Source organism: Thamnophis sirtalis, unplaced genomic scaffold (assembly GCF_051295495.1).
Source record: "Thamnophis sirtalis isolate CommonGarterSnake01/CBP01778 unplaced genomic scaffold, rThaSir2_p1.2 scaffold_9, whole genome shotgun sequence".
NCBI lineage: Eukaryota > Metazoa > Chordata > Lepidosauria > Squamata > Natricidae > Thamnophis > Thamnophis sirtalis.
Window position 1 is genome coordinate 20,332,114 of NW_028261389.1, and position 9,659 is coordinate 20,341,772.

A 9,659-nucleotide genomic window follows, 5' to 3' on the forward strand; every position below is an offset into this window, starting at 1 on the left:
GAACCCTGATACAGTCCACAGTGAAATCGATTTTGACACCTATGCTCTATATCAACAGGGCTGTGCAAGCTTGGTAACTTGTGAATTTTAATGACTTTGGGAACTCCAGCTGCTTATTTAGCAAAGCCATCAATTGAATGAGATTCTGTGCCTAACCTTGTAAAGCCTCCCTTTTGAGCAGAACCATCAAAGTACATACAGCATTGCTAGTAGTAACACCTGTCCATGGAGATAATTCCTTAAGAGAGCTCACCCCCTTAAATATTAAGTGTCTTAACATGCTGTTGTATTATTATTTATCATATGACACACCACATTTCCATAGCCATTACCATCTTTTAACGACCCCATAATCACTTGCGGGGTGGAGTCTGAACCTTTTAATGACTCTCATCCCATAACTAATTCAAGGTAGAGTCGGGGTGACTTGATGGAGCCGAGAATTTACTGGCCAGATGCCCTTCCTGATGCCATGTGGAGTTCACAGCAGATATCTTTTTCTTTGCGCCCAGGGAGAGAGAAAAATCTGCTACTACTTAGGATTGAACTCTCAACTTTCCGAACGGGAGGCAATTAGCTTCACACTAGGCCACCATGACGCTCACCACCTTTTGATAGCCATACAAGAGCTAAAAGTACAAAATATGAAATCTAAATTATCCTAAACGTATGTATGTCCAGATTACCGATGCAATTTTTTGCTTAACTTGTCACAGCCAGGAAATCACCTAAGACTCCATTATGGGCTCTGTTTTGGCGCCCTGATACTATGCCATCTGAGACATGGTGGTGCAGTGGTTAGAGTACTGCTGATTACTTCTGCTGCCTGTCAGCTGCCTGAAATTTGTTCAAATTTCACCATGCTCAAAGTTGACTCAGTCTTCCATCCTTCCAAGGTGGGTAAAATGAGGACCCAAATTGTTGGGGGCAATAGGCTGGCTCTGTAAAACCACTTAGAGAGGGCTATAAAGCACTATAAAGCGGTATATAAGTCTAAGTGCTATTGCTATGTACTGGATAGCTTGTTTTTGTAGTTTGGCTAGCTGGAGAATTCTAGGAATGGAGAATCCACAAGTCTTAAAATTGTCAATGTTGGACACTCCTGATGTAGAATTTTTTTTCTTCCCTATCAACTCTTCTATGTAGGTCAGGTAAAGAAATAAATTTTACAAGTTTCACTGGAACTATATTTTATTGGTACAGGCTACAGTAATGGAATCTTGAAAGTTTGAATTTTTCCTTTTCTCCCTCTTATAACCGAGCAAATTAGGGTGGAACCAGCATGAGGGTCGTTTTCATGCTCTGTTTTTCAGGCATAAAATATGCTTTTGTTTTTGTAACAATTTCTTCATATTTTCTCCAAGGTCACCTCTTTGACTATCTTTTGTTTTATCCAGTTTGATCAGCATTTAGAAGAAATGGGTCCAAAAATGAAACTAAACAAGCAAATTAATGTCAATAGCCCTGACACTATAATGCTACCGCAATACTCAAAATCCATTCTTAAACAGGAATAAAATCTATGTATAGGATATAACGTCAATGCAAGCAGAACTCTCTATTATCTCTCTATTATCTTGAACATAATTGTTATATATTATAGGTAATGTTGAGTGGATTCTCTTTATTCCATTCAAAATTGGCTGAGCTTCTGTTAGGATTCTTGTTGAACAATCATAATTGTTTTCCAAGAATTATGTCCATTGTCAAGTGATAATAATGCTATCTCTCCTTGTATTAACATATTGTTCTCTGAGAATTGTAGCTTTTGAGTTTAAGTTCCATAACACCTCCTAATTCAAACTGAAGCCCAGAAATATAGCATGCTACTGTATCATTCCAAACAAAACCTTTCCTGGAACAAGAAAGAATTGGGTTTTGATGAAGAATGATAATAGTTGCATCACACATTTTAAATAAAAAACAACCTGGCTGTTTAAACATGAAGTTCAGTGTTTTGCAGTGAATGTGAGCATCATTCCAAATAAAAGTTTCAAGATCAAAAAATATCTGCTAATATTCCAAAGAGCTAGCTTTGTCATTTAATCATTTAGTAGTGATCAATCAATGTTGCATGGATAGGAGAATTTGATATTCAAGAATGGATACTGTTACACTTAGAAAGCAGGTGGCTTTAGACAAAAAGTCCATTGAGTATTGATGATTCATATTCAGAGTGTCAATTAACACAACAACCCATAGGGAAAAAATTGGGGGGGGGAGAATGCTTGATTAATAATATATTTATGTAAATCGATATAGACAATATTTTTTCTAAACTCAGACTTGATTGTTTTATTAGAACATAACACAGAACTATCACCAGTCTATAGATTAGTATTTTTACACATATTCACAACAATCTGAATGTCAATAATTCATACTTTAGTCCTTTCATTCATACTTCAAGCTACTTTTTCCCTTTCCCATATATGTCCATCATTCTATTCAGTGGTGGGTTTCAAAAAATTTTTGAACCTACTCTGTTGGTGTGGCCTCCTTTGAGGGACTAGCTTGCCGGCCATGTGTTTTCTCTCTCTCTCTCTCTCTTTCTCTCTCTCTCTCTCTTTCTCTTTCTCTCTCTCTCTCTCTCTCTCCTTCCTTTTGTCTCTCTGTCCCTTTTTCCTTTTTTTTTCTTTCGTCTCTCTCTCTTTTTCTTTCTTTTTTCTTTTTTTCTTTATTTCTTTCTTTCCCCCCCCCCCTCTCTCTCTCTGTGTGTGTGTGTGTGTGTGTCAGTGGTGGGTTTCAAAAAATTTTGGAACCTCTTCTGTAGGTGTGGCCTGCTTTCTGGTGGAACCTCTTCTAACCGGTTTGTTAGATTTGACGAACCAGTTCTACCAAATTGGTGCGAACTGGTAGGAACCTACCTCTGATTCTATTCCACAAGATCAGACTGCCCTTTTTCAGATATTTTACATCCTTCCCCTTCTCTTAACCTCTGAAACATACCACATTTTATTAGTTTCTTTTTCATTTATTAGCCCATCTTCTTTCCCATTTACTTCTATATGGAAGAAGAGAAGGGAGTGGCATTCTTGTACACCATTTTTGGCCTTAGGAACGGTCGAAGGTTATATGAAATTTTGTAATATAGCTATAATTGCAACTGTAGTTGTCTAAGTTTTTATTTTGTAGTTAAATGAATAAATAGTTGTCTCTATTTCAAAGACATAATTTTCTACCTTCTGCAGAGATCACCAGATGGGCCTATAAATTTTCCATTTCCCTACACAGCTTAATCAATTTTCACATAATGCATTCTGATGGGATGAAGTAAACTAAGTTATCATGTACTGTCATCCTCAGGCCACCCAAAACATTCCCTGCTAGTAGTAAGAACAGCACTGGTTCAGTGGGGGGGGGGGGTCTTTTTTTTTACTACTGGTTCTGTAGGCATGACTTGGTGGGTGTGGCATGGCTTTGTGGACATGGCAGGGGAAGGATACTGTAAAATTTTCATTCCCACCACACTCCAGGGGAAGATTACTGCAAAATCCCCATTCCCTCCCGAACAGCTGGTACTCAGGAGGCAGAGAATAGATTGGGGGGGGGGGGGCAGTCAGAGGTAGTATTTACCGGTTCTCCGAACTACTCAAAATTTCCACTACTGGTTCTCCAGAACTGGTCAGAACCTGCTGAATACCACTTCTGTACTGGTTGGTTTTGACACATCTGGACCTATGTACCCAACGTTCAACCAAAAGCTAGTTTTTCCCCTCAAATCTCAAAACCCATTTGCAAGCCAACTTTATTTCTCTTATCTTACTTGCCACACATGCTGCATTTTGCCCGAACTCAGAATGCCTATTTACATGCCACACTATAAATTACATCTGATTCTTCCATTTTGTTTTATTTTGTTTTCCCAATGGCTCCTTCAGATGTAACAGAGGAAGAGATTGGCTGCTTTGCTCCAAAAATAATTCATTTCCTCTTTTCAGATTGAAAATACAGGCTTGCTTTTAATACCAACTTGGCAGCCATAAATATAACAAGAAATTTAAAAAAAAATACTTTTGTTGTTTTATTCTCAAGTATCTTACAAACTTTACCATTGGTGTGTGTGGATTACCAAAAATCCCTTGGAAGACTGTCTTCCACGTAGTCCCCACTGCTGGATTAAAAAGAACTTATAATTGCCAAACTGCACTTACAATATTTAATGTATCTTATTCACTAGTTAAGGGGACATGGTGGTTCAGTGGCTAAGATGCTGAGCTTGTCCATCAGAAAGGTCGACAGTTTAGCAGTTCAAATCCCTAGCACCATGTAATGGAGTGAGCTCCAGTTACTTGTCCCAGCTTCTGCCAACCTAACAGTTCGAATAATGCAAGTAGAAAAATAGGGATCACCTTTGGTAGGAAGATAGCAGCGTTCTGTGTGCCTTCAGTGTTTAGTCATGCCGGCCACATGACCACGGAGATGTCTTTGGAAGAGCTAGCTCTTCAGCTTTGAAACAGAGATGAGCATTCCCCACTAGCGTTGGGAACGACTAGCACATAAGTGCGAGGGGAACCTTCACATTTACCTTTATTCACTAGTTATAAGGGCAGTCCAAGCAGAATTAGAAAAGGAAAGTTTGGTGAAGAAATTTCATATTTTGTGTTTCTCCAATGGACTTTACAGTTCATTTTAAAACCCTAGAGAGGTCCACTTTGGCCCTCACATAACTATGATTTTTATTCCTTGACACCTATCATACCAGGATTTCATCTGATCTGCAGTTTTCCTGAAGTGGAGTAAAATGAAACTCTATTAGATTGCTTATTCCCACGCAATCTCATAATATTTACAGTAAAAACCCCATTGAGTTCAGATGAGTGAGGACAGGATTCATCAAACAAGGATCACCTCATGAGAATTAATAAAAATTTAGTCACTACTTGTATCGATGCCATGCTTTAGATTCAATCTTAATTACCAGCTCTTCATAAATTGATATTTATGCAAGATTAACTGTAAGAATGTGAGGGCTTCTGCTTGTTCATGTGTCTCTGAAAGTGTAGGAGCTGTTCATACCAGTTGGCCCTGTTGTCTAATGACTGTGTGATCATGGTGTGAAATGAATTTTGCATATTTAACAGCGTGTTCATAATGTTTGATTGCACAATAACCCTGAAAACAAAACATTTTGTACAATATTCAAATTATGTCACTTCACATATTCTCAGCTTCCAGAAGGAGGTGTCTCGTGAAATTTACAATAATTGTATTCATGGTAATATTATTTAAAAGTAAAAATCTCTCACAGAGATGAGGAGAAAAAATACACTGTATGGACTTTAAAACAGACATGATCTGTTGGATTGTAAGGATGGAGAAAGCACAAGATTACATAATATTACCCTTGAGGTTGAAAGAGAAATCATGAAAAGCTGGTAGGTCCCATAAATATACCTTTCTCTAAATTCAATTTAAATTTAATTTGATAAAAATGAATTGAAATTTCAGTTTTCCTTGAATGCATACAGCAGGAGCCATGCTTCCTGGCCACTTAGGGAAGCTGTTAAATTTAAGAAGCAACCATAATAAAGATAAATATGGTAGACTAAGGTTGTTTAGGTTATTTTGTCTCAGATTAAAGATTAAATTTATTAATCCTCCAAGATCTCACAACAAAAAATTTGGTCAAAACCCCCAAAGAAAGATTCACAACAGAGCACACATTACAAAAGAGAATGGCATCAGTTTATTCCTCATTCTTTAGCAGAAGATTGATAATTTTGGAAGCCTTAGCAAACCAAGCAAGTCTTACATGCAAAAGTGGTATTCAGCTGGTTCGGACCAGTTTGGTCAAAACGGTAGTGGCCCCCCACCGTCTGACCCACTTTGGCTCTATGCCATCCTATTTAGCCATGTTTTCTAAGCTGCATACATACGTGCAAGCTGCATGCATGACCAAAACAAGTGTGCACATGCTTGGCAAACTAGTGTAAAACTTATGTGAAACTCACCTCTGCCTATGTTGCATTGATTTCCATATCCTTGAAGACACCAAGTGGGATGCTTGAAGGTCAAAAGTACATTTTTTAAAATCATTATTGAGCTTCTAATTTGTGGAGCAGATAGAACTGCTGATGGGAACCACTGTTTCAAGGCCCAAAATGGCATTTGATTCTTATCCTCCAGCTGGTAGGACAGAGAAGTAGTTGCCAAAATCCTCCTTTGGAGAGTACTACCTGCATTGCCTTGGCATTTTTTTCTCAGAGTGTTATGGAATCCATGTTCAGGATAAAATTCATCATGACAATGAAATATGTTTTAACGCCACATAGTAGAATCCTGGCAGATAAATTCTGAAATAAGGAATTTCTAATGCCTCATGGAAATATCATGCAATGCATATAATAATATGTTTAAGGTTTGCAAAATAACATTTTTCCTTTTATAAACATAGAAATGTTCACCAGAATAGCTAACATTATGGTTTTTTCCTTCAGAAGATAAACCGCCAATTAAAATAGTACCCAGGCTGTGGTGGTGGGTTCCGGATCCCATTGCTACCAGTACGGGGCCTGTTGCAACGGGGCCTGGTGTCCACCACTTGAACGCCCGCAGCATGCACATCCGTACTTACCCTCTGCAACGCTCCCTGACACTTCCATGATGCTCCAGCTGCTTGGCAGAGCATCGCGTAGGCGCTGTATGCTCCATGCGCGGAAGCCCCGAAGAGCTCAAATACCGGTAAGGATGGCAGTCAGGTGGGCGTGGCCCCCAGAGCACTATACCAGAACGGTAGTCAGTGCTCCCGGCAGGCACCGGTATGCGTTGTAACCCACCACTGCCAGGCTGACACAAAAGTGTCAAATATATGGTAATCAAAGAAAATTATAGGAGGGGATAATTGTACACTGCTTTGAGCTATTGAAGGAAACATGGAATACAAATCGAACAGTGATTTGATGCATTGATACAGTACCAATAGGTTTTAGTTGATGTTGTGTTCCTATAGGTAAAGGTAAAGATTTCCCTCGCAGATATGTGCTAGTCATTCCCGACTCTAGAGGACGGTGCTCATCTCCGTTTCAAAGCCGAAGAACCAGAACTGTCCGCAGGCGTCTACATGGTCACGTGATAGGTATGACTAAATGTCAAAGGTGCATGGAAAGCTGTTACCTTCCCACCAAAGGTGGTTCCTATTTTTCTACTTGCATTTTTTACATGCTTTTGAATTTCTAGGTTGGCAGAAACTGGGACAAGTAACAGGTGCTCACTCTGTTACGCGGCGCTAGGGATTCAAACCGCCAAATTGCTGATCTTTCTGATCGACAAACTTAGCATCTTAGCCACTGAGCCACTTTGTTCCTATAGGATGCTGGAAATTCAAGGGGTTCAAGGCCAAGCACTAGCAGCTTCAGATGAATAGATCATCAACCATATGGGAATTATCAATGTCTGAAACTTTGGGGAATGGGTATCAAATGTTTTATTTTCCTTATATGAGCCATCCTATCCATTCTGATTTATTGCTTCATACATAACTTAATTCTATCCAATCAGTGTTCAAGTCTGGGTGTTTGGGTCTTTTTTTTTGAGGGGGGGAGAGGGGTTGCTATAAAAATGTAGTTTTTATTTCTAATATTATAAAAGCATGTGAGTAATGTCTGGGATATTAAACTTAGGCATTTATTCACCCAACTCATTGATATTTATGCACATCTATAGTCAACTTTTCATTGTTCTGGCTCACAGTTAGAACTGGAACTTATTGCATTTATAACCATTAGTCTGTCAATGTGTATATCTGTGACATTATCAGCCTTTAATTTGTTACCTCATGGTAACAAATTAACACCTCACACTTAAAATGATCCCAAAGAAACAACTCATTGCAGAACAATTGGTATGAGCAGTACAGAAAAAAAAGATAAATCATCAGACATAAAAGGTGTATTTAACTGAATTCTGTGCTCCATTCAAAACACCAGAAGAATTGGGAACCATAATATGGAAGAGGTAAGGCCTTACATTCCTCAAAATCTTGGCGCAATCTCTTCTAAAAAGATAGGTTGTGATCTTCTGACTAAAGAATGATGGTGGTGGTTGAGGAATCGATGATGATGATGATGGTGGTGGTGGTGGTGGTGGTGGTGGTGGTGGTGGTGATGATGATGATGATGATGATGATGATGATGATGATGATGATGTCCATGTCTGACTCTTTTTATACAATTCTATGGCCCAGGTCTCTCCACATCTTCTGACCTCGCACTACTTCTTTGAGTTTTTCTGTTTTCTGGCTGGTGTCAGCTTTGATGATGGTGAGCATATATTTCTACTAGACTTCCAAGTGAATGCTATGAAAGTTTACTTCAGCCACTTTTGGGAGGCAATAAAATGAAACAGAAACTATATATTCCGAGGCTAGGAAAGTTGGTCTTTATAGTATTTTTGGTCAAACAATTGCTTAAGCAACTGTAACCTTCTGTCTGACATTACTGTCTCAGATCTGATGGGGCTTGTAAAAATGAACCATCTGTTCAGCCGTTTTCTCTGTAGCATGGCTCTACTAGCCAATATGACTGATATTCTAAAACAAACAGAAAACATTGCTCAATGTAAATAATTGATTGACCAAGATATTCCATTTTCCTGGGAGCGTGAAGAGCACAGAGAGACAAATTTACATAAACAAGTTAATTCTCACCTTCTTCCATGGAAATCACACGCCTTATACAAAAATCATGGGCTGTTTTGGGTTGACTTGACTGATGGGTTTACTAAATTTTTAATGTTCCTAATCTGGTTTCAGATCTTCATTTTTCAAAATCATATCTGCCTCAAAGAAAAAATCATTTTCTTTCTTGAAAGAAGAAATTGAGCTTTTCAAAAGTTTGTGCTTCTTCACATTTGTTTTTTTTTTGCCTTTCAACACAGTAGCAATAACGTGCCTTTAACTTTTTTTTAATTAAAAAAATGTTTATTTCAGCAGTGAAGGAGTATTTTTAAGCATCCAAAATGGGGGGAAAATAAGGAAGGAAAACACTTTGCTACTCTCCCACAGAGTAACCCTTCTGTCTTCTGCATTCACTCTGAAACCTTCGTTCTCCCTCCCCGGTTCTGGATTTAAGAACAGTTTTGCTATTCCCCTAACCCTCACCCACCCACCCACCCTCCATGGTCTTTCTCTGCCAGCTGGCATCTTCTTGACACACAACTCAGGGACAGTATAAAGTGTGGTCATATAGCAATGAATGAGCTCTTTGTGAGATGACTGCAATTCTTGGAACAGATGTGGAGTTGAACAATATGATATCTACAAATACTGAGCCATTGGTTGGTGTTCATAAAATGTGAGCTGAAATCATTGAAAATATGCATACTTTACCGTGGGAATGAAAATCTCTAGAAGACAAACAAACTGTGAACTGGGCTCAGAACTCTGTTTTTAACAAGGTAGGCTGGCAATTGATCCCACTAGGGATTATGCCAGACCTTGTCATTATGAGACTCAGAAGAAAAGTATGGGTAATTTGCAATTATGGGTTACAGGCATCTTTTCCTTCCATTCTAAGTTGCTCAATAGTTCACAATCATTACACAAGTATGTACGGAGTAGGAAGCACAGGATTGGCTACTGATTTCTATTAGGGGCATTGTTCTGATCTAGGCTTCTCCAACAGCACGAAGCGGACTTTTCATCCTGATAAACCCATTTT